This window comes from Pipra filicauda, unplaced genomic scaffold, assembly GCF_003945595.2.
Source record: "Pipra filicauda isolate LSUMZ 115617 unplaced genomic scaffold, ASM394559v2 scaffold17_size4572894_pilon, whole genome shotgun sequence".
Taxonomy (NCBI): Eukaryota; Metazoa; Chordata; class Aves; order Passeriformes; family Pipridae; genus Pipra; species Pipra filicauda.
The window spans coordinates 397,884-412,129 of NW_024104287.1; the positions used below are offsets into that span (position 1 = coordinate 397,884).

Below are 14,246 nucleotides of genomic sequence, written 5' to 3' on the forward strand. Positions count from 1 at the left end.
ATGCAGTGGGAATAATATTTAAAGTAAAGGCAGTGTTTCAGATTACTTTTATAACTAAATAATTTGGAAAAGTGCCACTAAAGTTTCTTGTCTTTCCTTTTAACCTCCCTTAAATGGCTTTTTTTAATGTAGAAAAATAGGGGGGCCTCTGTTTAGCCTTTGCTATACCTATATGTATATTTGCCTGTAGATTTATTTTTTTTTTAACTCTCCTACTATTTCTGCTCTTGAACTGTTACTCTGTCAGGTTTTATCTTCTCTGTGTAATACTTTGAAGTGAGACACAATTCTACAGGGGCTTGCATGTGATTAAGTGTACGCAATATGTAAGTGTCTTCATAAGCCGATGAAAGCAAGGACCCTTCCCTGCCCATGGTACCCCTATGGCTTTTCTGGATTTCATTTTAAAGGACCCAGCTATGAGAATTGGAGGGTGGTGGTGGTGGGTGATCACGGTGGCAGTAAAGAGCACCGTGAGGTTCCAACAGACTTCGATTCAGCACTACAGGTGTGTTTGTGCATTTACCTAGCAACAGGAACAGCAGTAGCCTAGCTGAATTGTTTATCTGGTTAGAACAGACTGTTTGCATTAAGCCTGCAGAAGATAAAACTTAGAAATCCTGGCATCCTGTCTGTACCAGTGCTCTGCCTGTTGCCGTTTGGATCAGGGACTATAGTTTCCCTGTCCCACAGAACTCTGAGAGTGCAGAAAATTTTTCCACCCTGTGCTGGAATAAAGCAGATTCCCCCTTCCCTTCCCCCAGGCTTTTGTGGGAAAAAAACAAAGTGCAAGCAACCCAAGCAGAATAGCCAATAGCTGGGTGAAGGGGGCTTTCCAGGGGTGTGACGAACAGAGGGTCAGGTGCTTTCCTTGAATCCAGGGCTGCGTACCGGGCCGCCGCTCTGTCATGCGCCCGCTCGGCGCTGCAGCCGGGTCACTGTACGGCAGGGCAGGTGTGTATCGGCCACAGCGAGTTTCAGTGCAGATGAGTTGACACCCTCTTCCCCCTCCCTTCCTCCCTTCCCCCGCCAATCACGTGTTCGTTACACTGGAAATACTCCCAACAAAATCTGGCTGCTACGTAATGATGGGGGAACTCTTTTGAAAACAAAAAAGGAGGGGAGAAAAATACTCCTCCAATCCTCCCCCTCCCCACAAAAAATGCCCAAAAAACCAAACAATAAAAAAGACACTCGCAAAAAATCCAAACAAAACCCAGAGGAAAGCCAAGTCCACAGACGAGGACGAAACCCGTGAGAAGCAGGGGGTTCCGACGATAGTCATCCGTCATGTGAGCCCAGAGTTCGGGGAATCAAATCCCCCGGCCAAGCCGGGAAGCCCGTCCCTGCGGCGGCGCTGGGCTCTGGCCTGGCTGCGGGGGCGGCCCCCCGCACCTGCCGCCGTTCCTCTCTAACCAGCGTTTTAGGGGGGCAGCGCAGGTGTCGGTGTCCCGGTTTGCGAGATAACCTGGCCCTTGCCCGGCGGCGGCGGGGCTCAGCCGCCCCCCGGGGAGCCGTGCGTGGCTTGGCAGGAGCAGGCGGCCGCGGGCACGGCAGAGGGGACCTGGGCAGGGGACGCCCGGCCGGGGGTGCGGCGGCCCCTCCGCCCCCGCGGAGCCCCCACAGAGCCCTCACGTCCCCCGGCGGGGGCGGCACCGCCGGGCGGGGGCGGCGGGCGGCGCGCGCGCGCAGAGGCGCGGGGCGGGGGGGGCCGGAGCGCGCGGGCGGGGCCGCGCCGGCACCTCGTTCGGCGGGCGGGGGCTCGGCAGAGGTCCGGCCGGTTCGCCCGGCCCTGCCCCTCAGCAGCGGCGGCGGCGGGAGCGCCGGGGTGAGTCAGTGTTTGGAAATGGAGTGGGCGGGCGTGCGTGTAACAGAATGAATGATGTCAGGGAGCACCGCGGCGAGCATGAGGTTCGTGGTAAACACGGCGGCGGCCGCAGCAGCCCCGAGCCAGCGCTGCCCCCGGCGCCCCCCGGCCCGGCGCCGCCCTCCAGGGGGGGAGCGCGTCCAGCAGCGGCTCTGCTGAGGCAGGAAACCTTTCCGAGAAGTGTCACCTCCGCTGACGCCCTTAAAGCCGGTCCCTTTCGCCCGGAGGGAGAAGAGGCTGAGGTTGGGAGAGGAGCGAATTGCAGGGGAAGGTAGAGATTGTGGCAAACTTTCTAGCTGCTTCTGTGTGCTGCTACCTCAGTGGTGGGAGTGTCTGGCCATAAGGAACTGCAAAGCCCAAACCTGAGAGCCCTGAGGCTCCAAAAAAGACTTCCATCTGCCTTTGGAGGAGGAACTACCAGCAGTGCAAGCTGAGTAGGTAAGTTGGGAACGGCACAGGTGGATTAAAAGCGTGGCATACCACAGGTACGCTCTTAGAGAGCTGTTTTCACGGAAGACTTCTACGTGTGAACTGGATAGAGACTGGGAGTAGCAATCGTATACTTGCGGTTTCTTCCGTTTCTAGAGTTATGTCTGTTTTACCAGTAAAATGGTCTTATTTTTAGTCCTGGAGAGGCCCTTCTAACTAGGGAGGACACCTGCTGTTTTGATTTCTCTTGCAAATATTTAATTTACAGAACATACTTAGTTTGCTATAAAATTGTATGTTCTTGATATGGGCGATATGTGCATACCACGTAGATACCTAGCTGGACAGGAGAGGACTTCAAAATGTGTGATTTCAGCTCAGGAAGATAAAGTATTATTATAAGGATCATAATGGTATTAAAGAGGTGTTTTGCTGTACTTTTTTTTTTCTTGTTGAATGTCTGCTCCATTGAAGCCAGTCTTAAACTTCTTGAAGTGCAGCTAAACTAAACTTCTTGACTTAATGGCAGAGTACATTTCTGTTAACGTTGCATGGTTTCTGGCTTAAAATCCTTCTGGAAAATAGTTAATGCATAATCTTCTAGCAAGATAATATAGGATACAATGTAGACTAGGTGTTGTCCAGTTTAATCCATTTCTAAACTTTTATTTCATTTGAAGACCTTAGAAAATCAAACATTTGTCTGTCTGCAAACCACTTGACAGCTGTTAATTTATGCACAATTATACAAGTGAATGGTTCCGTAGATGTATTAGCGTAAAATGAGCAGGTGCATGATACTCTGTCTGAGACACCAGGCCTTAGAGGAGTTTTGGCAAGCTTCTCTTTAAGTCATGTTTATTAAATGGTTTGCCCCAAACCAGTTTTCTTTTTTTCACTATATTTCATGTAGTTGGTTAGGTGTATTATTATTTGACCTGGCACAATTTTTGAGACTGCGTAGCCTTAGATATGTTTTTCTTTGTGAATCTAGTAACTCTTACTCTTTACTTACCCTAACTTAAATGATCTGGGGCTTAATTTACTAGAAAGGTCAATAGGCTTGCTTCCATATTTTTTTCCATTTAGATTGTTTCTCCAAAATCAGGCATGGATTATCACATTTTACTGAAAAACATATCCTTGTCTCTGTCCTTCAGAAAAATATTCAAGTGTACCTTTGTATTATGTGCAGTCGTAAAGAGTATTTGGACAAATCAAAGTGCTGGTGGGGAGAAACTTTAGGTGAAAATCTAAGGGGACAACAATAGCATGGCAGATGAAGGCCCCTAATGAGGTTGATTTCTGTGCTGTCCTTGAAGTGAACTTATACGATGGAGAAATGAGAACTTGGAGAGCAAAGATGTATTATTTTTTTTAACTCTTGGGTTGGTAGTCTAATTAGATTGACTAATTCAGAATGACTCTACTCCTGAGTTTTAAAATTGAGCCTTGGTTGGCATGTTGATAAGCATCTATTTTTCTGCATCATAAGTGTGTTGTGCTTGTAATACTTTAAGACAAATTAATTTCAAACTTAATGTTTTAAGTAGACATCGGAAGTATTATATAAGGGATGCAATATTGTGACAAACTTCGTATTTCCTTATCAAGTTAAAAAAACCCAACTCACATACCTGCCTGTATCTGAGAGATCTGAATAAGAGACATAATCTCAAGTATTTTTAATTCTAAATACCAGAGTTCTTTATTTATAATGTGTCAGTATGCCAAATAAAGGTATGAAGACTGAAAAGTAATGTATTGATTTTTTTTTTTTTAAATATTAACAAAATAAATATTGAAACAAGTGATGGATTTAAAAAATGAGTAGTCTTTCTTAAGGACCAGAAAATGTGAACGAAGGTTTTTGAAGAAATGGCTCATTACAGTTAAGTCTTCTGGTATAGAAATGGACTTTGAAGATACAGATATTTGTAATAAAATTGCATATATCTTCTGTTTGTCCTTTTTCCCTAATTTTGATGGGCTGTTTGCCTACAATGTTATTGGATACTATTTGTGGGGAGTGGACAATACAGACGCTGTGACATATTATTTAGTATGGATATGGTATTGTAGGAGTCCAAACAGATGCTGGGAAGATTAATGTAACACTAGGTCCACTGTCTTCAGAGATCTCTCTCTGCTGGGAGAATTGTTTGTACCATTGACACCACTGTCCCCAAAGATGCTGCGGACGCTAAGAACGTCAGGCATCCAGGCACCACTGTCCCAGCAGATTCTGAAGAGCTTAAGAGCTGCTAATGGAAAAGTTTTATGTAACACAGATAGCTCTGTCTTGTCCAGAATAGACTTTGTTTGAAAGATATTTCTTAACTATACTGAAACCCGACTGTTTTAGTGAGCCTCCAGAACGTTAATAACCACAAATCTGTCCTGTACGAGGATACTTGTTTAAGTTATCACTGTTTCTCTTCTCCAGAATAGATCTTGTAGGGATATGGGTAATACAAAGAATAAAGTACTTACCATTATAGTTTTGGAAGTCTACTTTATAGCTGTTGATAGGAATTTTAATAGGACCAAACTGTGTACTAAAACTAAATCAGCTTTAGGAAAACCTGTTACTTACCCATTTAGCTAACGTGTATATATATAGTATCTGTAATGCTGCTGTGCCTTCAGGACATCCTTGTAGTTGCTGAGTAAAACTTCCTGCCTCACTGTGTGGTAAGTGGGTCCTCTTGTTTAATCTGGTGGCATAAAAAAATATACTGAGGTCTAGTCTGTTTTACAGGTGAAGAAATAGTTTGTCTGAGTATCTGAAGCTGTTGAGTTAATCATAATGGCTCTAATTGAAATAGTGTTCAGGTCTAGAACCTCAAACAAATAATTCTGGAGCATTTTCAGGAAATTCAGGAAATTTCAGGAAATTCAGGAAAACTTGACTTCATTCTGACAAGGGAATTTTATAGTAAAAAAGCACATATTCAATATTTAATTATATAATTTTGCAGATAAAATAGTTTCTCAGGTGTGTAACCCTAGAATGGCAGAACATCCTGTACATTTAAAGGTATCTGAATGAGAAAGCAGGTGTCTCGCTGTCATTTACCCTCCCCAGTTGATGCAGGTTAACTTGCAACTGCCGTGTATAAATTGCAATGACATCCCTCTTATTCTTTATAAGTTGCTAAACAAAATTGAAGTTGCTGCTGTCAGTGGACCTGTGAGGATTCCAGAGTCTGAGCTTTGCAGCCGCATGTTGCAATGTTTTCCTGTTCCTGGCTTTTAGAGTTCATCTCTTCCTGCTTCCTACTGTAGTCTTCTGGGTTTTTTTTTCTTTATATATTGAGATTTCCTTAGGCTGAATCGTACTAGAATCCTGTGCAATGCAGTAAGCTTGACACTAAGCTTTGCAAGGGTTTTGTGTGCATGTGGTTTCCGATGCAAAGTAGATCAGGGGTTTTACACCTGTTCTTCCTTGAGGAAATGCTGAGCCTCTTGGGTGCAGCACTGAATGTTCTGAGAAGTTGCGAGAGTGAAGTTTTAAGTGCTAATACGGATTAAATCCATATTAGTAAAAAAAATCCAAAATTAGTATGTTTATTCAGTTTTTGTTTTTATGAAAGTTCTGATAACAAAGTGTCACTGTGAGCTTTAGCAAAACTTACACTCTACATAGGCAAGCTTCAGTAACTTACAGAAGGGTGAGGTGTGGGTTTTTGGTTTTTTTTTTTGCTTGTTCATAGATCAGTGATGTTCATGCCTCTAATACTAGAACTTGAATGTAGTTGTTTTTCTTTTAAAAATTTCAGTAAACTATAAAATGAATGGGAGTTTAACCCTATTAGAGTGCAGAAATCTGTCCAACCTCAAAGAACAAGCCTCTGCCAGAGCCTGTCTAGAACCTGTAAGACCTATCTTAGAGCCCTAAGCAAAAGGTAATGGTTTTCCTTTATTGAAGGACTATTACAAGTGGTTTGGCATATGTTACTTCCCCAATATAGCTTTAGTAGAACACTTGCATCTGTAAAAGTCCTTTATTAAGAAGTCACCTGCTTTCAGTGCTTGTTTTTCATGTTAAAATATGTTTGCATTTCTTAATTTTTCTCTTTTTAGAGTTTGTGATCTGCTTAGCCTCCTAAGATCTCAAACTGTTGTGTGATGAGTGCTGAATGACTTCTCTCAATTAGTTTCAGTCATGTGAAATGTACATAACAGTGACAAAATGTTTACTTATGCACACACCCAAGTTCCTGCTTATGTTCCCTCTAGTGCTGGTTAGTGGAGCGGATCTAAATAAGAAGACAGTCTCCAGACTTTTTTTCCAGTTCCAGCCATGATATGCTTATGTCTTATCCAAGAAACTGAATTCAACTCTATATGCTCCATTTAAGATTCTGAGTTACTGCTAAATCAGAAATAATGAGACAGACTCCTTATTTAGGTGACATAATTTGCTGGAGAGAAGCTGCAGCAGTAGAGAAGGTTGTACCTCATAGTCATTAATTCTGTATTTCATCTGGAGGGGCACAATATAATCCTATAGCTTGTTGATGGTTCTAGTACACATCTACAGTAATTACTGCCTTTTTTTTTTTTTAACTTCCCCCCACATCAACCTTGTAAATGGAAACAGCCCTTGCTGCCTGTGGATGCTCTATAAGGGTGCCAAATACCACTGCCCTGTCTTGATTTGATACTGAACACAGATTATATTGAAACAAACTGTTCCCATCAGTGCCATTGCCTCAAAAGGACATTTTAAAAGCTGGAATGCTGTGTTACTGTCTTAACAGTGCTAAAACAACACAATGTAGGATTCTGTTTCATCCTCTGCCAGCTATTCTGGTTCAAATTTATGTATTACAATTTCAGTAAAGAACCAAAAGCATTTCAACTGAAATTCTGAAAGCACTTTGTTATGTTTTGGTCTCAGGTTTTTTTTGTTTAGTACTGAGAGAAATTAATTGTTATGATTCTACTTTAGTTCATACTGTTAGTTTTTCTGGTTACTTACCTATTTCAGGAGTGTATATAAACTATCAATATGTTGTAGCTTAAAAAGTTAACTCATGTTACTTTTGGCTCCTATGTATTTGGAGCCTGCAAAAGTCCTGCCAAAGCCTGTGTTTTTTCCTGTCTTCATAATACTGTACTAACTTGTAAGGATGCAATGTAAGACTTCTTTACAGTGGCAGACTCAGAACTATGAGCTTGTCTTAATTTGATTTCACTCAGATTTTGTATGTTATTTTGAGTGTGACTTGACAAGAGTTCATTCCTTTCTTCTGACATACCACCTTAGTCTTGCAGAGGCCAAAACTTGGCTCTACTTAATAAGTAACAAGGCCCATTTAATACACTTCCTTAATCTGCAGTTACTGAAGTGCAGATGCTCAGTCTGCTGTGCTTTTCACAAAATTGTTTGCAAATTGTTTTGAAAGCATATGTATACTTTGCATGTAGATATGGGGAGTGATTTTGAAATTTTGGAAAAAAAAAACCAGTCAACTCTACTTGATGTGGAACATGTGCCAGAAAGCTATAGGTGGTCCTCCAAAGTGAAGCTGTGTTTATTTCTGTCCTGTGAGAGAGAACATTGACTGAAATGGTTTGAATCCTTTATTGACTATTAAAAGTGCTCATGCACTAAAATAGAAAGAACAACTCTTCAGTGTTTTTGTTTTCCTAGAAATATGTTAACTTTCATGATGGACTTCAGTCTTGAGAGGAAGGGCTGTGGCATCCTGTTTGGCTCTGAAGCAAGAAATATTAAAGGCATTGCTCCTTCCAAGGTGCCAGAGTGAATTTGGAAGTCTAATATTAAGACAACTTACTGAAGAGTTGAGCATTACAGGTTTAAACTTCTGTCCACTGCAATGACTGTATCCTGAATTTTCAGGCTATTCAGAATTCATCATCTTAGCAATATTTACCACCCTGCAGCTGAATATTACACTTGCTATATAGCTGAATGGCGAGTGCTTTCTAATGAGGATAGTTTTTTTGGTTGACCTTTTTTGTGTGTTTTGTGGTAACCATGGTCATTAGCTTCCTCTATGCAGGCTTTAAAAAAAAAAAACAAACTTAGCTATTTTCATATGTGCAAGCAGGCATAAGTATTATGATAAGTAGTCATTTCTTCTGTGTGGAACAAATGGACTATGTAAAAGTAGGGTGGAGTAATATGTATCTCTGTGGTAAAATTCAGGAACTTGTACTGACTTTTAAATTTAGTAAGATGAATGCTGACCAACCATGGAACAAGGCACAATACATGTCAAATAGCAAAGCTCAAGTAGTTAGGCTAAATTTCAGCTCTAAAAAAAAAATAAGTATGTACATTTATTGCTCTAAAAGTATTTTTCTTTGTGTTTGGGATTTTTTTAAAGCATAGTTCTACAGATTGTAGGCAGTTTGCTTTCCTGTGTACACAACTTTCTAGTCACTGATCAGTCTGAACAAGATAAGTAACTGCCTGGCTTAGTTTTACTGTGCAGAATGAATGTTCCCATAAACAGTTTCTGGCTTGGTTTCTTTTTTTTCCTTTTTCCTTAATTTGGATTAGGAGAAAGTTTAGTATAAACTATTAAACATCATATGGTTTGACTAAACTCTTTAACTCTCTTACATTTGAGGAGCTCAGTGAAGTTAAAATGGGACACTATTCCCCTTCAAAGGCCTGGAGGGCAGAGGAGAGTGGCAGGAAAGCAGAAGCTCTCTGCTCTATGGTGCTGTATTAAGGGCAAACACCAGAACCATGTTGTTCTACCTTGTCCACAGCATTTTTTGAGTGTGCATGCATGTATGCTTTCTTCCTGTTCTCCGTCTGCATCGTGTTGTAGTGGAATCAGGCACAAAGCTTTTAGCACTGCAAGCCTTTCTAGAACATGTGTTGAGGGCAACGCAGTTTAGTCCAAGTTTGACTGTGATGTGTGTAACATGCAGAAAAAGTTCTTTCTTACCAGAGTAGTCTATATTGCAATTACAAGGATGGCTACAAAGAGGAAAATTGTACTTAGGCCTCCATAACTTGCCCAAAGAACCACTATCTTGATTAATCTTCCGTGACACTTGCTATTATGAAAGTGCTCCTTCTGATGTTAACAGTTTGTGTTACTGTGCAGGTGTTAGACTGATACTACATAGCTTATGATTTGGTTGTGCATTGCTGAGAATGTAACATTAAAAACGTACTGCCACATGCATTTATAGTGATATTCTATAGTGTTTTCAATTAGAATCAGGTAACAAGCCTTTATCCTTTCATCAAAAAGCTTGTAAACTGCAGAACACAGCATTATTGTTGTTGTCTGTTTGTAATAGTGTGATTCAATGGAGTAAAAGACAGTCTTAGGGGACAGAAAATGTATTGTTATGGAAGGTGACTTTTTTGTCTTGTTACTATTATGACTGTTCTAAAGCACTGGTTCCACACCTTTCACCTCCTCTTTTCATGAGTTCTATAGGTCTAGGGCCGCTCATACATTGAGTTAAAAAACAAAGGCAGCCTCTGCTTTTTTTTTTTTTGTCATTTCATAATTCGAGGCATGTGAATTGGAAGTGCATGAATATCTAGACAGTCCTCTCCACTTTCTTAGTTTATAATTTCTTGGGCATTGTTTGAACTATGAAGTGGCTGCTACTTGTTACTCAGCTAAATCTCACCATCTTTGACATAAGCTCATTATGAGTAAAATGCTGGACTTAGTCTGAGGGAACATATCAAAATGTTTTACCCAAAGCAAATCTGTTTGGGTAATTGAAGGCATGTAGACCTGATGTACCCATGAATTAACCAATACCTTAGCTCAACAGGACCTTCTTCCTGTGGACATCAAGGCACCAAAACTAGTTAATTAATTTTGGCCTAGTGTTTAATGTATAGCCTGATGTAACTTAAGTCTAGCCTCATCTGAGAGGACTTTCATGTCTCTGTTTCCCTCTTAGCCAGGCAGCAGCTAAAGAGTGTTTGCCCATGGGGTATGTTTGCAGTTAACCAAGCTGTTTTTTGAGTAGATCTTCACATTGGTACATATCAAAGAACATGTAGCCTCTTACCTGACAGTGTACTAGAGAAAGTCTGTAGGTGTATGAGCACCCTCCTGTCTTATGTTATTCTGCCTCCTGTATCTGTGATGAAAATATACAGTTAAACTGAACAGTAAGCTATTCCTGGTTTTTTGTTTGGTTTTGGTAGGGTTTTTTGTTTGGTGTTTGTTGGTTTTGGTTTTTTATAATTGCCTGCTATGAAGTCTGCACATTAACTCAAATGTTGAGGATTAGTAGCAACTCATATTCTTCCTGGAAAGTGTCTCAATATGTGTGCATGAATATTCAGTGTTCTGATGTCTGAACATACTTAAGAAACTTTACTGTGAATTTTTACCCTGGACGCTTCAGGTGACTGCCCTGACTGATTCCTTGCAGAGTTAAGAGATCACAGCTTATGCTGTTGTTGCATAGAAACAGAGTTGAATGGGTGTCAATTCTGTCTAAACCTGTTTCGTAAATCTTACTGTCAGGCATGAGAAAACTTTGGAAAGCAGAATCCTTTTTAGACTAGGGTAGTTACTCTGTTGGAATTGAACTGTTAGAGTTGAATACATAACTTTGAGTGTACACTTTAGTAAAGCTGTCCTAGGAATGTAGGAAGAAACATTTTTGGCTTTGGCAGATGCCTTTACTCAAAAGATGTGGTACTTCTTTTCTTTTTGTGACCCACACATCTGAGTATTTAATACTTATGCTTACAATGTGCATTATCTTAAAAGGTAATCAGATTTGCTCAGAGCTGGACCTGATTTTGGGGCTGACTTGTTTACTGGTCTTTGCTGGAATGCTAACACTGCTGTGTAGAAAACCTGTTTCTTGTGTGTTCTTTGTCTTGCATGAGACATCTGAGAAGTTTCAGGGATGCTGTAGGGCATAGATTCTGCTTCTGAAGGTCTTACAAATTGCATTAGAAGTCATAGTTTATCTTTACGGTAGAACAGCATTTTGCATTCCTTGTGATATAAAGACTTTTTTTAGACAGTTTTTCTAATTTTTAAAAAGTTCAAGTATTAGGAAGGGGAAAAAATAGATTTGCTCTGGGACTTCAGATAAATTTCTTTTGTTCTTTTCCAGTTGAACACTTAGTTCTCTTCTTAGACTTTTGTAACTGATCACGTGGAATTAGTTGATTCACAACCTAGTTACTGTACACCATGGTTACTTAGCACACATTCACAACATCAGTAACAACTTACTGGTCTCAGTAAGTCTAGAGATGGGACTGACTTTATTGTCTGAAACAGGTTTGTCAGCTGCAGTTCTGACTGGGGAACAGTTTATAGAATCTGCTTGTCTTTCCACATTTCAGCTAGTCTACATGACACCTCTTCTTGTCCTCCCTTTGTCTTTCTAAATCAGTGTGTCTATAGATGTCTGCTGGACATGAGACAAGAATGCTATGAAATGCTTTTTGAATAATTTTTATAAAATGCTTTTTATTTTAAAATAAGCTTATAATAATTTTAAAATAAGCTCTAGGACCTCACAAGAAAATGTGACCAAGAATTATTAAATATATTTGGAAATAACTTTTTTCTGAATGTCCTTTTTGAAACATCTTGTTTGATCACACATTCTTTTTTTCCTCCCCAGATTTTTCATGGACTGTAACACAAAGGTCAGAACTAGACTTAGGTTCTAGCTTGTGTTTTTTTTTTTTTTTACTGTGGAAATACTCTTGACTCAAAATTTAATGACAGTAGTGTTACTTAAATGAACGGAAAATAAACAGTGTTCAGCTGCAGCATGCTGTGCAACTGATATAAATGCCATTTAGCAGGCAGTTTGATTGGCCAGCTTGTATTTCCACTTTACGTTCAGGCTTGATTGGTTTGAGTGAACATTTGCTCTCCTATACTTCTAAAGATAGCAGGTTCAGTGAGGACTAGAAGCTTCCCTTGGTCATAAAAGGTAGTTTATGGTGTGGAAGGTACTACCTGAGGTATGTGATGCAGTGTAATATAAATCATTCTATTTAGATTGAGAGCAACCTCAGTACTTTCACACCAGGTTTTACCAGTTGATAGGATAAGGTCAATGTAATGCTGGTCATTAGATTAATTTCATTTGAACCCTTTTAGTTATGCTGTGTGTGAATGGATAAGGTGTTACAAAGCAGTTGTCTGATGTTACAATGAAAGGATCTAATGAAGGCTTTTTAGGAGTAATGCCGAAGATAGTACTCAGCTGTTTTCTTGCAGAAATAGTAAGTGGGAATTCAAGCATCACTAAATTCCTTCTTTAAATCCTTTCTCACTAACTTGGATCTTCATATCCTTCTTAAAAGCTTTAAAGAAAGCAATAAAATTTTCAAACAATTAGGTGAGAAGGGGAAGGAAAATAAATTAAAGCACTGGCATGAATGGTGAAAGCCTCCATGTTGAGTCTCATGAGTGGCTTGGCATAAAGGAATTTCGTTATTGCAGTGGTATTCAATACAGGGTTGTTCTTACCAAAGGCTGTAGTTTAGTAGGGAATAATGAAGAGAGGCTTGAATTATTCTGGAGATGTTTAGTTAAGTTCTGAGGTAAATAATAGTTCTGTGAGAGACAGTAAAAAACACATTGATAGTATTCTTGTCCTCTCTTTCTGATCTGTAGGGTGAGGCTGAAATGGAGATAGCAAAATGTCTGAGGTATTACAGAAAGATTTTGGATTATAACTGTAATTATTTTCTACTGCTGTCTCATCTTCTTGGAAAATTTATTTAACAATTATACCCTGTGTTGTGGGGAGATAGCGTGCCAGGCAGGAGGAGTGATTATACTAAGGAAAGGAGTGTTCTGTTTGTCAGTCTGTGGCAGAAATGAAAATGAAGAAGGAAGTGTTGAAGGGCATAGTACTTAAGTGTTTAGTATTTAAAGTTAAACAGTGTCTTCCCTGACAAATTAAATAATATAAAAAAGAAATGTTTTTTCTTGTCAGCATAATGTGGAAAGTATTTTCTTCTATTAATAGAAAATTTTGAGCTAATGGAATACTTGAACAAGTTCAAGGAAGACCATGGGACTGCACTGGAAGCTTAGGTTGTGATACTTTTTTTTTTTTTTAACTATGTAGTACTTAAAGTTGATGCATAGAACTTCAGTGAAAAACCCAGTTACATATAGGAAGCTTGATATAATTTTGGTTGTTGCAAACTGGAAGCTTGAAGAGTATGTATAAAGGTTTCTTTGCTGCTGTTCTCACCCTCAATGTAAACATCTGTAGACCGATCATAGTACTTGCCAAAAGTTGCTCAGTAGTCTTAACTTCTTGTTGTTAAAATTAAATTTACCTGATTTTAGTTCTGAAAGTGTGGCAACAAAAGCTGGGCAAGGAGGGAAAAAGTGGGAGGGAACCATCTAGTGTGTGAGCTGGGTGTAGATTTGGGTGTCAGAGCCTGTAAACAAACAGCTTGAAAGAGGGATCTGTGTGTTCTCATCCCTGTTTGATTGGGTGTGCTGACTGTGATATGAAAGCCTTACGCTGTTGCTGCTTGGTGGTGGGTGTGCTTGCAAACCAGTGGTTGTGGCAAGAAGGTAGAGGAGAAGACTGAAATAGGGACCAGATCATGTTTCATGATGAGTTTTAATTAATCTATGTGTTCACTGTCAGCGATAAATGATGTGTGATGTCTGCATCATCCCTCTTAACTAATATTCATAATGCTTTCCAGGCAACTACATCAGAGTTGAGCAAGCTGAAAACTATCTGAGTTTTTAGGGGGAAGAGAAAAGAAGTTATTCAGTGATTCTTTCCTGACCTGTTTTGACAGTTTATAATGTGCTAGACTTCAATGGTTTATCCTCTATGCCAACACTAGATCAGGATACCCTGAGACAAGGGTGTGGGTAGAAAATAGTGTTTCTGAAAGGGGATGTTTTCATTGCTTGAGCCTCTGAACATAGTAAGCGTTGCTGCTATGTAGAGAGTCACAACTTGT

At 40.0% G+C, this 14,246-nt stretch overlaps 1 protein-coding gene across 4 annotated transcripts in view; it reads left to right on the forward strand.

Annotated features, from left to right (window-relative positions):
* The window catches only part of SGMS2 (sphingomyelin synthase 2), a 39,474-nt gene that overhangs the window by 2,219 nt on the left and 23,009 nt on the right, over positions 1-14,246 (forward strand). Inside the window, exon 1 of one of the 4 annotated variants that reach the window (XM_039379876.1) lies at positions 1,807-1,828. The exons of 1 other annotated variant lie outside the window; for it this stretch is intronic. The gene's annotated coding sequence lies outside the window, so the exon portion shown is untranslated. Of the gene's footprint in view, positions 1-1,806; positions 1,829-1,877; positions 2,306-10,275; positions 10,298-14,246 lie in introns of those variants that run through there. 2 more of the 4 variants (XM_027736338.2, XM_039379877.1) reach the window with 2 other exon arrangements.